Genomic DNA, 18,526 nt, shown 5'->3' with positions numbered 1-18,526 from the left:
AAATCATTCCCAGAAAGTAGTTATCAGTGGTTCACAGTCATGCTGGAAGGGAATAATGAGTGGGGTCCCGCAGGAATCGTTTCTGGATCCGGTTCTGTTCAATATCTTCATCAATGATTTAGATAATGGCATAGAGAGTACACAAGTTTGCTGACGATACCAAGCTAGGAGGGGCTGCAAGTGCTTTGGAAGATAGGATTAAAATTCAAAATGATTTGGACAAACTGGAGAAATGGTCTGAAGTAAATAGGATGAAATTCAATAAGGACAAACGCAAAGTACTCCATGTAGGAAGGAACAATCAGTTGCACACATACAAAATGGGAAATGACTGCCTAGGAAGGAGAACTGTGGAAAGGGATCTGGGGGTCATAGTGGATCACAAGCTAAATATGAGTCAACAGTGTAACGCTGTTGCAAAAAAAGCAAGTATCATTCTGGGATGTATTAGCAGGAGTGTTGTAAGCAAGACATGAGAAGTAATTCTTCCGCTCTACTCCGCACTGATTAGGCCTCAACTGGAGTATTGTGTCCAGTTCTGGGCGCCACATTTCAGGAAAGATGTGGACAAATTGGAGAAAGTCCAGAGAAGAGCAACAAAAATGATTAAAGGTCTAGAAAGCATGACCTATGAGGAAGATTGAAAAAATAGGGTTTGTTTAGTCTGGAGAAGAGAAGAATTAGAGGGGACATAACAGTTTTCAAGTACATAAAAGGTTGTTACAAGGAGGAGGGAGAAAAATTGTTTTTTTTAACTTCTGAGGATAATAATAATATAATATGGAGATTTGCCTATCTCATAGAACTGGAAGGGACCTTGAAAGGTCATTGAGTCCAGTCCCCTGCCTTCACTAGCAGGACCAAGTACTGTCCCTAACAGGTTTTTTTGTCCCCTGCTGCTTGCTAAATGGCCCCCTCAAGGATTAAACTCATAACCCTGGGTTTAGCAGGCCAATGTTCAAACCACTGAGCTATCCCTCACCCCCTAGGATAGGACAAGAAGCAATGGATTTAAATTGTAGCAAGGGCGGTTTAGGTTGGACATTAGGAAAAACAGAGTGGCTAAGCACTGGAATAAATTGCCTAGGGAGGTTGTGGAATCTCCATCATTGGAGATTTTTAAGAGCAGGTTGGACAAACACCTGTCAGGAATGGTCTAGATAATACTTAGTCCTGCCTTGAGTGCAGTCCTATGATTCTATGATTACCCCTAAGAATTTAAACCTTTTAACTATATCTATTCGTTCTCCATACAGATACCATTTACATTCCTTTGTAACTTTCCTTTTTGTAAAGATCAGTCCTTTGGTTTTAGCAAAGAACTCAAATGTGAAGTTGCGGAACTGTTAACTAAGGTTTGTAACCTGTCCTTTAAATCAGCTTCTGTACCCAATGACTGGAAGTTAGCTAATGTAACGCCAATATTTAAAAAGGGCTCTAGAGGTGATCCCGGCAATTACAGACCGGTAAGTCTAACGTCTGTACCGGGCAAATTAGTCGAAACAATAGTTAAGAATAAAATTGTCCGACACATAGAAAAACATAAACTGTTGAGCAATAGTCAACATGGTTTCTGTAAAGGGAAATCGTGTCTTACTAATCTATTAGAATTCTTTGAAGGGGTCAACAAACATGTGGACAAGGGGGATCCAGTGGACATAGTGTACTTAGATTTCCAGAAAGCCTTTGACAAGGTCCCTCACCAAAGGCTCTTATGTAAATTAAGCTGCCATGGGATAAAAGGGAAGGTCCTTTCATGGATTGAGAACTGGTTAAAAGACAGGGAACAAAGGGTAGGAATTAATGGTAAATTCTCAGAATGGAGAGGGGTAACTAGTGGTGTTCCACAAGGGTCAGTCCTCGGACCGATCCTATTCAACTTATTCATAAATGATCTGGAGAAAGGGGTAAACAGTGAGGTGGCAAAGTTTGCAGATGATACTAAACTGCTAAAGATAGTTAAGTCCAAAGCAGACTGTGAAGAACTTCAAAAAGATCTCACAAAACTAAGTGATTGGGCAACAAAAAGGCAAATGAAATTTAATGTGGATAAATGTAAAGTAATGCACATTGGAAAAAATAACCCCAACTATACATACAATATGATGGGGGCTAATTTAGCTACAACAAGTCAGGAAAAAGATCTTGGAGTCATTGTGGATAGTTCTCTGAAAATGTCCACGCAGTGTGCAGAGGCGGTCAGAAAAGCAAACAGGATGTTAGGAATCATTAAAAAGGGGATAGAGAATAAGTCTGAGAATATATTATTGCCCTTATATAAATCAATGGTACGCCCTCATCTCGCATACTGCGTACAGATGTGGTCTCCTCATCTCAAAAAAGATATACTGGCACTAGAAAAGGTTCAGAAAAGGGCAACTAAAATGATTAAGGGTTTGGAACGGGTCCCATATGAGGAGAGATTAAAGAGGCTAGGACTCTTCAGCTTGGAAAAGAGGAGACTAAGGGGGGATATGATAGAGGTATATAAAATCATGAGTGATGTGGAGAAAGTGGATAAGGAAAAGTTATTTACTTATTCCCATAATACAAGAACTAGGGGTCATCAAATGAAATTAATAGGCAGCAGGTTTAAAACAAATAAAAGGAAGTTCTTCTTCACGCAGCGCACAGTCAACTTGTGGAACTCCTTACCTGAGGAGGTTGTGAAGGCTAGGACTATAACAGAGTTTAAAAGAGAACTGGATAAATTCATGGTGGTTAAGTCCATTAATGGCTATTAGCCAGGACGGGTAAGGAATGGTGTCCCTAGCCTCTGTCTGTCAGAGGGTGGAGATGGATGGCAGGAGAGAGATCACTTGATCATTGCCTGTTAGGTTCACTCCCTCTGGGGCACCTGGCATTGGCCACTGTCGGTAGACAGGATACTGGGCTAGATGGACCTTTGGTCTGACCCGGTACAGACGTTCTTATGTTCTTATGTTCTTATGTTAGCAGTGGAAAACTTGAAACCCCAGGCATTTCCCCTGTCAGAGGTCTCTTTTAATGCTTTGTTGATTCTCTTTTCTGACACCTCAATATTCCTGCTCCTAACGCACAGATCACAATCATCTGTGAACAGAGTGACACTACTCTGGCACTTATTTGTTTTGTGAGATCACTTACAATCACAGAAGTGTAGCACCGGAAGGGACCTCAAAGGTCATCTAGTCCAGTCCCCTGCACTCAAGGCAGGACTAAGTAATAACTAGACCATAATATTAATTAAGGTCAGGCTGATAACACTTCCCTGTAGTGTACCATTTTTAATATTATATAAATTTGACGTAACTTTCCCACCTCAGACCTGCATGGTCCTTTTACTCAAAAATTCTCTAATCCATCCATACATTCTTCCCCTTATCCCTAGTGCACCTACTTTGTACAGCAAGCCTTCCCTCCATCGCATGTCATATGCCTTTTCAGTCAGGGCCGGCTCTAGGATTTTTGCTGCCCAAAGCAAAAACAATTTTGGCCGCCCCCCCCCCCCCGTTTTTTAATTACCCCACCCCCGGCCCTGCCTCAACTCCGCCCCTTCCCCAAATCCCCAGCCTGCCTCCTCTCCCCAGGCTCTCAAGCCTAGGAGGGAGTGAGGGAGGGGGAGAAGCGGCGCCCGCGCCGCGGCCACTCGGAGTCTCCCCCTCCCTCCCAGGTTTGAGAGCCTGGGAGGGAGGGGGAGACTCCGAGTGGCCAAGGCACGGGCGCCGCTTCTCCCCCTCCCTCCCAGGCTCTCAAGTCTGGGAGGGAGGGGGAGCAGCGGCCGCTCGGGATCTCCCCCTCCCTCCCAGGTTTGAGAGCCTGGGAGGGAGGGGGAGACTCCGAGCGGCCGCGGCGCGCGAATCAGCTGTTTCGCGCGCCGTGGCAGCAGCAGTGGAGGTGAGCTAGGGCGGCCGGGGCACATTTTTAGGGGCGGCATTCTGGCGCCGGCCATGCCGCCCCTAAAAATGTGCTGCCCCAAGCACCAGCTTGTTTTGCTGGTGCCTAGAGCCGGCCCTGTTTTCAGTATCTAGAAAGACCGCTATCATGGAGCCCTTGTGCCTCATACTTTTTGGTATTCCCTTTTCCCATTTAGCAAGGAGCAGCTTCCTCTCCTAAAACCACTCTGCACCTTATCTGTAATGCCATTATTTTCCAACCAGGCCACCAATCTTTCTGTCACCATTATCATCATAATTTTAGCCAGACAGAACATAAGGGCAATTGGCCTACCCAACCCCTTCCTGCTCTCAGCTGATGGGCTTTATACAGGCCCCTCCTGTTCCTCCCCAGCTGAACTTCATCTCTAATTAGTTCTCATTGCTTCCTGGCTCCTCTTCCTCCTCCATGTGCAGCCTAAGCAGTTAATTGGCCCACCTAGCCACCTTAACCCCTTCAGGCCTGATGTGTGGCAGACACCCCACCGCAGGTCCTGAAAGAAAGACTTTGGGGGGACAATAAGGAAGAACAGACAGAGGCTGCTGAACCATGCTTCACCGTCAAGACTGCCACCCCCACCTCTTCTGAGACTCTGGACCTTCGACATCCTAATCCTGAGACGTCCTGACCAAACCAGGCTAGAGAGAGAGAGAGAGACCCAGATAACATTGCCACCTGTATCGGCTCCACCTGGGATTAAATGGGATTTGTCTTTAACAACAACAGCGGCAGCTCCAGCCATAGGTGTTGGAACTCGGGGTGTGGCCGCACCCCCTGGCTTGAAGTGGTTTCCATCATCCACAGAGTTTTCAGTTTGGTTCAATGACTCTTAGCACCCCCACTATACAAATTGTTCCAAGACCCCTGGCTCCAGCTCATCTCAACTAACTTCCCTTTTACCCAACAGAGAGTTATTCCCATCTAAGAGACTGTCAAACAAAGGGATTTTTACTTCGAAAACTCTCTCCAGCTAAAGGGAAAGGGAACAAAGGATGTTGTGGACATGAAAGCCTTATTTACTACTTTAGAGTTCAAATGTCTTAACCGTTGTGCCTTCTTTTCTGTGTCTTTAACAAAAGGTTACAAGGCTTGTTAATGGCGTGTTTGCCATGGCACCAGGCAGGCTGAGGTCTCTGCATCCCAAACCTTGTTTAAAATTGGTTAATGTTGGACAGTGACTGGGTTATGTTAACACCTTTGACTTTTGGGCCCATATATTTCATCTAAATTAATGCACCACCTCACAATTACATACTAGGTCAGCAGCAAAAATTCGATAGGGTGAATAAGTGTAGTGTGGTTCCATTGCACAGGGCTTGTTTGCACATGGGAATTCATGCAGGGGGTCCGTAAGCTTTGCAAATCATGGAGCACAGCCAGGGCCGGCTCCAGGCACCAGCCTGGCAAGCAGGTGCTTGGGGCGGCCACTCCGGAGAGGGGCGGCACGTCCAGCTATTCGGCGGCAATTCGGCGAACGGTCCCTCACTCCCGCTCGGAGCGAAGGACCTCCCGCCGAATTGCCGCCGCAGATTGCGATCAGGGCTTTTTTTTTTTTTTTTGGCTGCTTGGGGCGGCCAAAACCCTGGAGCCGGCCCTGAGCACAGCTCTATGTGGGGTATCTCTGCCCTAAAGGGGGCCAGCTAGAGGGAGGTAGAGCAGGGCTGGAGGTTTGGCTGCATGTTAATAATTTGGAAATTGGGATTTGAATTTTCTACTTACAACAACTTTTTCCACAATGCAGCCATGTTTGCATGCACACACACACCTAAAGCTCACTGGCATTGGTGCATGCTGGGACAATCAGGGGAGCTGTCCCCTACTGCCTAAGCAGGGGTGAAAGTGCCTAGAGGAGGCACATGTGTCACTGCATCCTGGGATTTTTCTGCTGGATGGAAAGCTGGGAGAAATGAGAACCAGCCAAACCAGTAACACAGGCAGGGTTAAATATGCAAAGGCAATGTTGCACAAAGACAACCTGTGGCAGCCCAGGCAAAAGTGAATAGCGTTTAGGCCCTGATTTAGGAAAGCCTCTCTAGTCAGTGTAGCGCTTGAGCATATGCGTAAGAGCTATCCTGAATCAGGGCCTTTGAGTAAGTATTAACCAGGGTGTACGAGGACATGTTCAGAGCCAACCATGTTACAAACTAGTGTGCACAAAACCTTGTGGCATAGGCACCAATGCCATTCATCCCTTGTGAACATTAACTAGAGCAGGGCCAAAGTGTTCCATTAAAATGCCTTCCTTCCCCCGCCCCCCCAACAGAAAAGGGCATGTTTGACAAACGCACTTTTCACAAAAAATGCCTGTGGGGCTGAACATTTTCAGGTTTTCATTGAAAACCCCAACCTGATTCCCCCCTCTCCCCCCAGTTTTTAACAAAAGCAAAACAAAACAGAAACCAGCTTTGTTTTTTGTTTTTGATGAAAACCCAAAAAAAAGTTAAAGAAAATTTTTGATGAAAATTGAAATATGAACCAAACCCTCAGCTTTTGGTTCATTTTTCCTTTTGCTACAATAAACAGCACTGCCTAGAAGCAGGGAGCCGATGGCCCTGTAGCTATTACAGGGCTCGATTCCACCAGCCCTCTGCACACAGAACTATTTGGTCTAGAGAGAACTAACAGTGTGTATTGTGTACTTTGCCTTAGATAGCATGACTCACCGGATCCGTACTCATGTGGTCACATTCCTAGGCGTGGCTGTTGTCATTGTTAAGCTTTGTCTCCTGGGAATAAGAAATAGAATCAGTGGTTTGCTGCCAGAGAAACACAAAAACCACTTCCAAAAAATATTATGATTCACAGTTATCACTTCTCTGCCTTGAATTGTCCCAGAGTGTTATTGTGCACTATTAACAGCTTCTGCCTTCCACCCCAGAAGTGGCTGCATGCCAATGGTGGGATCCTTGTATATTACGTACACACACACCTATACTTTATTATTTATTCAACACTCAAAAATATGACAGCCTGGTAGGAGAAACACGGTCTTTGACCTGAAGACCTGGCAATTTATGGCCCTGATCTTGCAGCTGCAGTGGGGCGCCGCATGGGCGCAGTGGTCTGCCAACATGAGTTGCAAGATTAGGGTCCCCCACAGATCAGGGCATAAAGCAAGGCTAGGAGAGGGACTGGGGGAACCAAGTACATGGATCACACTGATCAGGGCATGCCGTGTCTCAGGTTAGTGATGCTGACTCTTTAACAGCTCCAGAATATATGGACACGCTTTCTAAATATAATTGATTTTCCATTTAAAACACCTCTCCAGCCCTTGAACGGTGTCAGTTATTATATATTTCTATTATTTTACTTCTCCCCCCACCCTCCCAAGCTTAGCCCATGAAGGAGGAGGGGCTCATATGTAATAATTTAGCAATATTGTTTTGTATTAATTCATGAGCATTGTATGTGACCCAGTCACGGGAATGTTTCCTGTATGACCACATGGGATTAATCCACTGCACGCACGTGTTAGTAAAATTTATTAACTTGGCAGGAAACAAGCAGGAAGATAACACAACAGGCCCAGATAAATCACTGGCTACTAAACAGGTCAGGAGGGTAAGAAACAATGCCTGGGCCATTAGCTGTGAAAATCCCACTACCTTGGCTCCAGCCCAAAGTTACACAGCTGTTTGCAAAGGCTGCGAGTGGGCAGTTGAATAGGACTTAAAAGGGTTAAAAAGTGACTCTCTCTCTCTCTCTCTCTCTGTCTCACAGGGGCAGGTGTCTGGGAGCTGACACAGAGACAAGTCCTGCAAGGGAGTCTGAAGCAGATGAGCCTCCATGCTTTACTTTTTACTGTTCCTACCACTAAGATCAAACAGTACCTTGGTGTAAGAAGGCTGTCTGGTCACTGTATGAATCGCTGGTCACAGCTCCTGTGGGAAGACTTGCAGATCCCAAGCCCAGTTGGACCTGCTGAGAAATCATGTTTGGGACACATGGTTGGGGCTATGGCCAGTCGAAGAATGGGAGAATTGCGGGTTTCCACCCCGAGAGAGGAGAGGGCACAGGGCCTGTCATCTGAAAGGGGACACTCAGACTGGAGAGGGCTCACAGGTGCAGTTAGCCTTGTAACAGTGACATACCCTTTTCCAAGTAACTGCCTGCCTTTCTTTCACGTTTTGGAGCACCCAGGGTTGGCTAATGTTGGCCCAGAAGAAGGCTGGGGAGGGACTGGATGAAAATAGTTCCTTCAACTGTGTTTGTTACTTTCAGCCTTTGGCTTTATTCTGCCCTGTGTATCTGTGACAGTCACAGAATATTATTAAGCTTTTTGAAGAAATCAACTTTTTAATGGGGGGAGGGAAACAAAAACACCAACCCATAAATAACTAAACAATAAATCTTTGGGGTTTCTGATTGAAATCTCATGGGTTAAAATATGGCCATGCAGTATTAGCAGCTCTCACGTGAATCATGAGGCTTGCCATATTTGCCTGGCTGCTGGAGTCAAGAGATTGCACGAGAATCTCAGCTTGCATTTAAAACAATAAATTGCGTTTCTCTCTCTCCAGGTGGTGGAGGAAAGCTTGAAATGCACAGAAACCAGAAGGCAGAGAAAAACAACACAGCATTCATTGCTTTTTAAACAATCTCAGGATTGTAAAGCCAATCTCAGGACTTCTGGGGGCCTGACTCATGATTTTTCAATGCACAGGGTTGGCGATACTGGCCATGTGACTAAAATGGGCACTAAAACCCATCAACTGACAAAGAGGGTAGTAGCATGATGCATCCTGGGGACAAGCCCGGGTGGTACCCAGAGTGTGCAGCAAGAGCCCAAAGGAAGCTAGTTTCAGCAGAAAATCAGCTTCCGACGGGGAGCAGAAGCAGCCTTGACATCTCCTCCTCTCTCAAAGAGTGACTCCTCCCTCCAGGCGATGGGAATCAGGGGATTGGAGATGCCTTGGCCAGAGCAAGTGTTTCATATGTCTCGAGGCATTCCCTAGATTCAAGAACCCTGCACCCACTTCTTTCAGGGAGGTAAAGCTTTTAGTTTCACTCTACAAACATGCTCCACATACCAAAGCCTGAGTCACAGGCACGCGTCTCAAACCCCACCTAACTCAAATCCCTCTGCACACACCTTTGGCGAGCAGCATGTATAGTTCCACCAGCTCTCTGCCACGCACATGGCAGTGAAAAAGAACCGTGCATCACACAGGGCGCAGACATTAGCTCAGGCCTCCTGGGAGAAACGCTGGATGGGGAATCACACACATACCTTCTCTACCAAGGAAGAAACTGCTAGAAATCCCTGAAAGGATTCAGAACATTTTATGAACCACTGATGGTTCTTTATGACAAAAAGATGCATTCATTGCACTACTAAAGCCCCACTGACCAGCTGCTTGTTCTAAATTTAGGCTGATTTGTAACTGTGGAAATGTACTACCATTAGAAACAGCAAAACCGGGGCTGGAAAACTCCGGATCCTTCACCACAGTCCTAGGCAGAATAAGACCACAAAGCTAGAGTCTGCAGTAGCTCAGATATTATTGCAATGAGGCCTAGATAGTCTTTTGAAATTGAAAAACTTTCCCCAGGGACAGCACCGTGAGAAGGTGCTGAAGGCTTGTGAGGTCCAATAACCTGGCGAGCTATGCCAGCAGCAGTTTTAACTCCTGGGAGAGCCACCCAAGGCAGTTAGGGTAGGGACCAGATGAACAGCAGTTCCTGGGTCCTCCGGGTGATAGGCCACCAACAGTTAAGCAATTGTTTGACTTGCCAAACAATTAAGTTGCAAAACCACAAGGGAGTTATTCCAGCAAAGAGGGACGGCACAGCCTTGTTCATGCCCTAAGTCATTTTTGATGGCGTGCGTGGGAGTCCGATTCAGAAACTGAAAATCTGGCCCTACAGTCATGGTGTGAGGGGGGTGCAGCTGGATTTTATACTGACTGGGAGGCAGTTTCGAGTGGCTGGGCTGGGGGAGGTAGTGCTTTAGCAGCTGGGAGGCACCAGGGCTTATTGCAGGGGTCAGGGGGGTTCTCTGCTGTGATTTTAACCAGTGGCGGATTTAGAGTTAGTGGGGCCCTGTGTGCAGCTTCATTTTCGCGCCCCCTCCTCCCCCTCGGGACTCAGCCAAGAAACAGAATATTCTCTTATTCCCCCCCCCCGCCCCGTTTTTCATTCTTTTTTTCTTCATCCTCCTCCTATAAGTAATGGGAAGTAAATGAAACTAAAGTGAGGTACCTTGATTGGGGCAAGGGGTTGGGGTGCAGGAGGGGGTGCGGGCTCTGGGAGGAAGTTTGGGAGCGAAGCGGCACGGCGGGAGAGCAGGGAGCTGCCTTAGCCCTGCTGCTGGAACGTCTCTGCGCGCCCCTTGCGGAGAGGGGGGCAGCGGGTCTCTGTGCGCTGCCTGGGGCGGGGGCAGCACATGGAGCGCCCCCCTTCCCCCGCCAGGGGTGCGCAGAGACGTGTCAGCAGCTGGCCGTTTCTGGGAGCGGCGTGGGGCCGCCAGCCACGGCATGCAGGCAGCCTGCCTGAGCCCTGCTGCGCCGCTGGCCAGGACTCGGGGCAGGTTGTCAGATATTTGTCCTGCATTTTGGGGACGCCCCGTCCTTGGGGGCCCTGGGCCACTGCACGGTTTGTCTCCTGGTAAATCCACTCCTGATCTGAACCTATTAAGGGAGAGCAAGGAAATGTCGTGTTAGGACAAGGCTGAGTCTGGGCAGCTCTTCAGCTCCGAGCTCTAGCACCGTAGTACAATGGCTTTTGCCATCGGGGAGCTTTCAAACATTGCCCAGGGTGGGTTGCAAAGCAGAGTAACCCCCACCACCCCAAGTGCCACGGCTGCTACGCAGGGCAGTGATGCAGCCTTCGGTTTAGCACAGTTTTTACTCAGCAAATGCCACTGTCGTGAAGCTCCGTGTGAATCGCCTCCCTCGCTTTTGGCCTATGTGATTTAATTCATTCACATGATCACTGACCAAATATCTCACTTGCATTATTACTACCAGGCCAGCTAGGCTTCGGGCCTCCTTCTCCCACTGAGCAATGGCTGCCCATTTCAAACATGGCTGTTAATGCTTACGAGAGGGTACAAGATACACAACGCACTTGGCCGTGCAGATAATTATTCAGAGTGGTGTGAGCACAGGACTGGGAGCCAGGAACGGCCCAAGTTCGTGCCTGGCATTTCGGCTGGGATTGTACTTGGGGCAGCCAGCCCCGTCTGCCATTCACGTGCCACATGCTTTTTAGTGCACTGGCTCGAGCAAAGCTACCACAAGGCTGTCTCCTGGCGCTGCAATTCATACCTCTGGCTCAAAGCATGGAACCATGGTCTGACCCCAGCTCTGCCTGACTCTCCCTCTGGGGCCTTTAGCAAATGACAAGAGGCTCGTCTCCACTACGCAGGCTCTGCTGATACAGCTATACTGGCAGAGTCCTAGCATAGAGTCTGCATCTGTCGACAGGAGTGTTTCGGCAGTAACACCACCTCCCTGAACAACATTAGCTATGCTGACAGAACCACTCTTCTGTTGGCATAGCTGGATCTAGACTGGGGGCTTTGCCAGCATGGCCATGTCGGCTAGCAGGTGTGATTTCAATGGGAGCAAGGCACTTAAATACTTCTAATACTGCTCCTGCATTCGGCATCTGTGGTATGTCCTCTTGCAAGGAGCTGGCACCACCTTTGCACATAGTAGCCAAATGGTGACTTGCTCCTGCTTGTTTTTCCATTGTGAAGCACAGCAGCTGTTTGTAGAGCCGACAATCCGGGTGTAGTTTCTTCTCTTAATGGTTTACAAACGTCGAAGTCTGGATGGTGCATTTCACTTCCCCTCGTGCAAAACTAAAGCAAAGGCAGCTCCTCACCCCACTGGCTGAGCCCACTTGCCCGGGTGCTGGGTATGCCAGTGAGTGGAACACGGTGCAGCTTTTCTATAGTAGGCAGAAGGTTGTAGCTGGGAGCGCTGCATACTCGGCCTGTGAGCCCCCCATGCCTCTTGCTGTCGATTTGAATGTGAAGCTGCTTTCCAAGGATAAACTAAAGTGACGACGGTAGCAATTTCGGTCCTAATATATAGAAATTAGAGCTCAAAAAATCTAAAAACTAACTTCAAGCCAGACATTAAATATCCTCCTCTGTTAGGACAGCTGAAGGTGCACTGAACTGTTGATAGGGTGCACTGAATGAGCTTACATTCTACACAGACAAGGCCAGGAAGTGGGGGGAGAAGGCACAGAGGTTCAGGGAGGTGAAGTGACTTGCCCAAGTTCACGCAGAAGGGCAGCACTGGGAGTAGAGCCCAGGCGTCCTGAGCCCCATTCTGGTGCCCTATCTGCTAGCCACCATTGCCTAACAATGGGTGAACCTCTAGTGTGTGGTTCAGATGAGCATAGGTACCCTTTGAAGGTCCTCTATCTCCTCCAAGACTCTCCCTTTCTCTACCTGACAGGCTCCACCCCCCACAATAGCCATTCAAGCTCCTTTTCTCCTCATGACATCAAATAGATTCCAGCTCTCCCCCTCCCCAAGCTCCCAAATCCCATCTTACCTTGTGGACTTTAAGGCCAGAAGGGACCATCATGATCACCTAGTCTGACCTCCTGCACATTGCAACCCACAGAACCTCATCCACCCACTCCTATCATAGACCTGTGCCCTGTACGGGGGCTAGAGTGGGAATGAGCAAGGTGAAGAAGCTGTGTCTAGGGGAAGATAGTGGGAGAGAGTAAGGGCCCTATTTGATGTTACATGGAACAGTGATCTGCAGTAGGTTCAGGAAGAAAGGATGGGGCTGTTCAAACTGATCTGATTGATAGAGGGCCAAACAATGTGTCTCTTGCACTTGATGAATTTAGCTTAAGGGAGACACTTTTTTATTTTTAATATAGAACAGTGATGATTGGGGTATTATCCATGACTAGTTACTATAGCACATTAAATCAGAAAAGAATCAAATTAGATCAGCCTTGTTAGTTACATGGGATGGTTCGTATAGAATTTGTTTCCTCCAGGTGCTATTTCTTCCACTCTGTTCCCTGGGCACACAATTTAATATAAATGTATATTAAGTCTTATTATAAACTGAGGGTGTATTATTCTGGAAGCTACTAATTTGTGTTCTGTCTTTACAATCAAACTAAATGAGAGATCATAAAAATGCCTGTTGTGAAGACATTTGATGCTGAAATGGACTGGGATTCATACTACTTAAGAAAATCAGGTGGAAGAAAACAGCAGCATTCAAAGTCATACCTGCGGCTGAGGGAGAAGGTCTGAGATCTGCCACCGTCAACCTATAATAAAGTCTAGATTTTTAAGAGAGGAGAATTCCAGGCTGATGGATTTGAAGTGAGTAAAACAAGGCCACTACCCCGTTAACTCATGAGTGAGTACATGAGTTATGCTGGCTTTGCTCTCCCCTCAGAAACAAGGGCAGAAGCAATTCATGGGGCTAGCACCAGGCAGAGACAAAACAGAAAGTTGCCCTAGTGTGGTGGTGCAGTATGAAGCATTGAAAGGGTTGCTAGATTCACTGAGACACTACTGAGTAGCAAATTGTGTCTGACCATGTGGAGAGAATCAATGGAGATGCATCAGCTCTTGTTAATTACAGTTTGCTGTCTGTTAAGCCAATAGCCATTATGCCCTCTATTGTCCAAACTGGGACTCTGCATACGTGCCATTTTTTGCTATAATTTTGGCAGAAAAAGTCAATCTGCAAGCCCCCAAGAAAAACTATAGTAGATTCAGGCTATTCTGTTAAACAAGGCCTGCAAACCTGGCGATCTGTCATTTGTATGTTTAACCAGCCTTAGAACAGAAGCTTATATGAGTTCATTAGAACACGGCAAGATAGATTTTGCTGCCTGTCGCCTCAACGTGGATGCTCTTCAGGGTGAGCATTTGCTGAAACAGGCCTCGTGCAGAACCAGCAAGACACCATCATGGAGGAGGAAGCTACAATACGAAGAGTAAATAACAGAGGGAGGAAGGATGTTTTGTAGCTAAGCCACAGAAGCTGCAGCCGAAAGGCAGCTGGTATTATTCAGTAATTCTGAGGACTGGCAGTTGTTCCAAGCTATGCCACTGATTACCTGGGTGCCTGTGCTCAGATTTCCTAGCAGTAAAATGGGGAAATGCCACAGGAATCGTGTGAAGTTTAATGTCTGTAAAGAAAGATTAGATGGAAATTTAAAGTAACCGCTGTGCCAAAGAGGCTGCCAACGGTAGAGAATGATGATGATATTTAGGGCTGTCAAGCGATTAAAAAAATTAATCACGATTAATCGTGCTGTTAAACAATAGAATTCCATTTATTTAAATATTTTTGGATGTTTTCTACATTTTCAAATATGTTGATTTCAATTACAACACAGAATACAGTGTACAGTGCTCACTTTATATTTCTGATTACAAATATTTGCACTGTAAAAAAAGAAATATTTCTCCATTCACCGCTGTCGTGCAATCTCTTTATCATGAAAGTTGAACTTACAAATGTAGAAGTACAAAAAATAACTGCATTCAAAATTAAAACAATGTTAAACTTTAGAGCCTACAAGTCCACTCACAAGTTTTGTTACATTTGCAGAAGATAATGCTGCCCACTTCTTTACAATGTCACGTAAAAGCGAGAACAGACATTTGCATGGCACTGTTGTAGCTGGTGTTGCAAGATATTTACGTGCTAGATGCGGTAAAGATTCATATGTCCCTTCATGCTTCAACCACCATTCCAGAGGACATGCGTTCATGCTGATGACGGGTTCTGCTTGATAATGACCGAAGCAGTGCGGACCGACATGTTCATTTTCATCATCGGAGTCAGATGCCACCAGCAGAAGGCTGATTTTCTTTTTTAGTGGTTTGGGTCCTGTAGTTTCCACATTGGAGTGTTGCTCTGTTAAGACTTCTGAAAGCATACTCCACACCTCGTCCCTCTCAGATTTTGGAAGGCACTTCAGATTCTTAAATCTTGGGTCCAGTGCTGTAGCTATCTTTAGAAATCTCACATTGGTACCTTCTTTGCGTTGTCAAATCTGCAGTGAAAGTGTTCTTAAAACGAACAGCATGTGGTGGGTCATCATCCGAGACTGCTATAACATAAAATACATGGCAGAATGCGAGTAAAACAGAGCAAGAGACATACAATTCTTCCCCAAGGAGCTGTCACAAATTTAATTAACACATTTTTTTTAATGAGCATCATCAGCGTGGAAGCATGTCCTCTGGAAAGGTGGCCAAAGAATGAAGGGGCATCCGAATGTTTAGCATATCTGGCACTTAAATACTTTGCAATGGTGGCTACAAAAGTGCCATGCGAACACCTGTTCTCATTTTCAGGTGACATTGTAAATAAGAAGAGGGCAGCATTATCTCCCGCATATGTAAACAAACTTGTCTGTCTTAGTGATTGGCTGAACAAGAAGTAGGACTGAATGGACTCGTAGGCTCTAAAATTTTACATTGTTTTGTTTTTGAGTGCAGTTATTTAACAAACAAAAAAATCAACATCTGTAAGTTGCACTTTCACAATAGAGATTGCATTACAGTAGTTGTATGGGGATTAAAAAATAGCATTTTTCAATTCACATTTTTACAGTGCAAATATTTGTAATCAAAATAATAATATAAAGTGAGCACTGTACACTTTGTATTCTGTGTTGCAATTGAAATCAATATATGTGAAAATGTACAAAACATCCAAAAATATTTAATACATTTCAATTGGTATTCTATTGTTTAATGGTGTGATTAAAATTGCGATTAATCACAATTAATTTTTTTAATCACAATCAATATTTGAGTTAATTGCAGTTAACTCACACGATTAATCGACAGCCCTAATGACACTGTCTCTCTGGCAGTCTTCTGGATCACGGCTAACAACCCCCCCTTTGTGTAATAGACTATTCCCAAGGAGCATGAGCACTTATTTCCATTTATGCTACATGCATTCATGCTTTGCGCATCTAAGCCCATTTACGGTTATCATATTCTAGCTGCACTTGGGTCTGAGTTATCCCTAAAAAAAAAAAGCAACCGGTGACTGACCGGTCAGAAAGGGAATACGCACACACAGTTCAAATCATGCAGATAACCGTTACCACGGTTTGAGCACTTGCACAAGGCTGTCACATAGAAATTTAATACTTAACCTTGGGTAAGAACAACACTGGAGTAAGTAGTTTCAGTTTTCAGCATCTACGAACAGCTCAGTCAAATACAAGTAATAGCTCGCAAATAACTCAGTCTTCCTTTGTATACACTCTATTCCTAACAACGCCTCAGGTCATGTGATCAGAGCTCCAGCCTGATAAAGAAACAGTAATAATAATCTTCTTTAAGTGAGCCTATGAGATACTTTACTATCTGTGATCCATGTAAACAAACTAAATATCCTCACACCAGTTATGTACAGCCAGAGCATCTCAGAGGGAATTCGAGTCATTTCTCATCTTTTGATTTTGGATTCTCAAAAAGGCTCCTTAGAGAAAGAGCTAATTCCATGTGTGTGTTTAATCAGATATGGGAAGGGATGTATATTTGCAGCAATGTCAGGTGCTGCCTCTACATAATAATGGGAAAGAGATCCTGATAGAGGAAGACTCTATACAGTCTATTAGATTTCGGTTACAGTTAACTGCAAACACTTCTAGAGTTTCAAGCTGCTGATCAGAGCTCTGGGTATAATGCCTTTAGTGGAAACATGGCAGTAGGAGAATGCAAAGAAGCCATAAGGTACATGACTTCCACACAAATCAGACAGCTAGTCTCCAACTTCACCCTGGTCTACACTTGAGTTTTGCTAGCGTATACATATTGGCCAGGGTATGATTTTTCCCCCCCCTCACCCTGACTGACAGAGCTATGCCAGCAAAAGCTCCAGTGTAGATGCAGTTGTACCTGCAAGAGCAGCATTTTGGCTGTAGTTTTCTTCATTCGGAGAACTGGTTTAAGCTATACCACTGGGAAGGCTGCCAGTTTACCCCTACTGGTGTATCTATACCAGCAAACCCTTTTAAGTGCAGACAAGGCCTGTATCCCAACATGTGATTTCACGTGCTTGTGTTCCAAGACATGGGGGTGGAGATAGGTGCGTGAAGCTAGGGAAAGGGAGGAGGCCCTTTCTAAAGTTAACAGCTTACACTAACGGTTCATTAGGAGAACACCAGTGCAGGTAGCCTCAATGACTCTAGCCCACTCTCCTTGAGTAACAGTGAAACTGGTGTTGGTCAGAAAGAATCAGAGTCCCACGGACACACACAGGAGGATCTGGTCTTGCTAGAAGAATAGAAGTTGGTTCTATTCTGTACCTGTAAATTAAGAGGAAAGGCTTTCTAACTTGGCATGTAGTGAAGCATCAAATTAGACATGAGAGAGGCTTAGAGTAAGGTGACCAGATGTCACGATTTTATAGGGACAGTCCCAATATTTGGGGCTTTGTCTTTTATAGACGCCTATTACCCCCCACCCCATCCCATCCCGATTTTTCACACTTGCTGTCTGGTCACGCTAGCTTAGAGAGACAAGGTGGGTGAGGTAACATCTTAGTGGTGAGAGAGAAGTTGTTTTAATATCCTCTCATATACTTGTTCCAACGACTAAATACTTCAAGAAGGTGGTTGGTAAATATCACTGGTTATAGGTTCCCAAAGGAAAGAAACAGAGGCGCTCCTGCAGGACGATAAGCAGGGGGTATACATAGGTCAGTACCCAGGTCCCAGTGTCAGAGTGGAAAAATTGCAAAATCCCACCGAGACAGGAAAAGATAAGAGGCCTATCACTTGAGGGGATTCACTCAGACCAGAAAGGAGAGGTGCAGGCTGGCTCTAGATACTACAGTGCTAGCAGCATTAGGCAAGTGTACATGGTTTCAATGATAGAAAACACAATTATCACCCCTAACAACTTCTGCTACCTTGTAAGCTAGGAGGGAAGATATAATTTCTCCTACCTAAACTTTCTCTCTCTCTCTCTCTCTCTCTCTTGCAACTTTTACTTTGGCTGAACATAAGAACTGCCATACTGGGTCAGACCAAAGATTCATCTAGCCCAGTATCCTGTCTTCCAATAGTGGTCAATGCCAGGTACCCCAGAGGGAATGAACAGAACAGGTAATCATGAAGTGATCCATCCTGTATCACCCATTCCCAGCTTCTGGCAAACAGAGGCTAGGGACACCATCCCTGTTCATCCTGGCTAATAGCCATTGATATATCCTCCATGAATTTATCTAGTTCTTTTTTGAACCGTTATAGTCTTGGCCTTCACAACATCTTCTGGCAAAGAGTTCCACACGTTGACTGTGCGTTGTGTGAAGAAATACTTCCTTGTGTTTGTTTTAAACCTGCTCCCTATTAATTTCATTTGGTGACCCCTAATTCTTGTGTTAGGAGTAAATAACACTTCTGTATTTACTTTCTCCATACCAATCATGATTTTATAAGATCTCTATCACATCCCCTTAGTCGTCTCTTTTCCAAGCTGAAAAATCCTAGTCTTATTAATCTTTCCTCATATGGCAGCCATTTCATACCCCTAAGCATTTTCGTTGCCCTTTTCCGAACCTTTTCCAATTCCAATACATCTTTTTTGAGATGCGGCAACCACATCCGCACGCAGTATTCAAGATGTGGGCGT

Source organism: Emys orbicularis, chromosome 4, assembly GCF_028017835.1.
Source record: "Emys orbicularis isolate rEmyOrb1 chromosome 4, rEmyOrb1.hap1, whole genome shotgun sequence".
NCBI lineage: Eukaryota > Metazoa > Chordata > Testudines > Emydidae > Emys > Emys orbicularis.
This window is presented reverse-complemented; position numbering follows the sequence as displayed.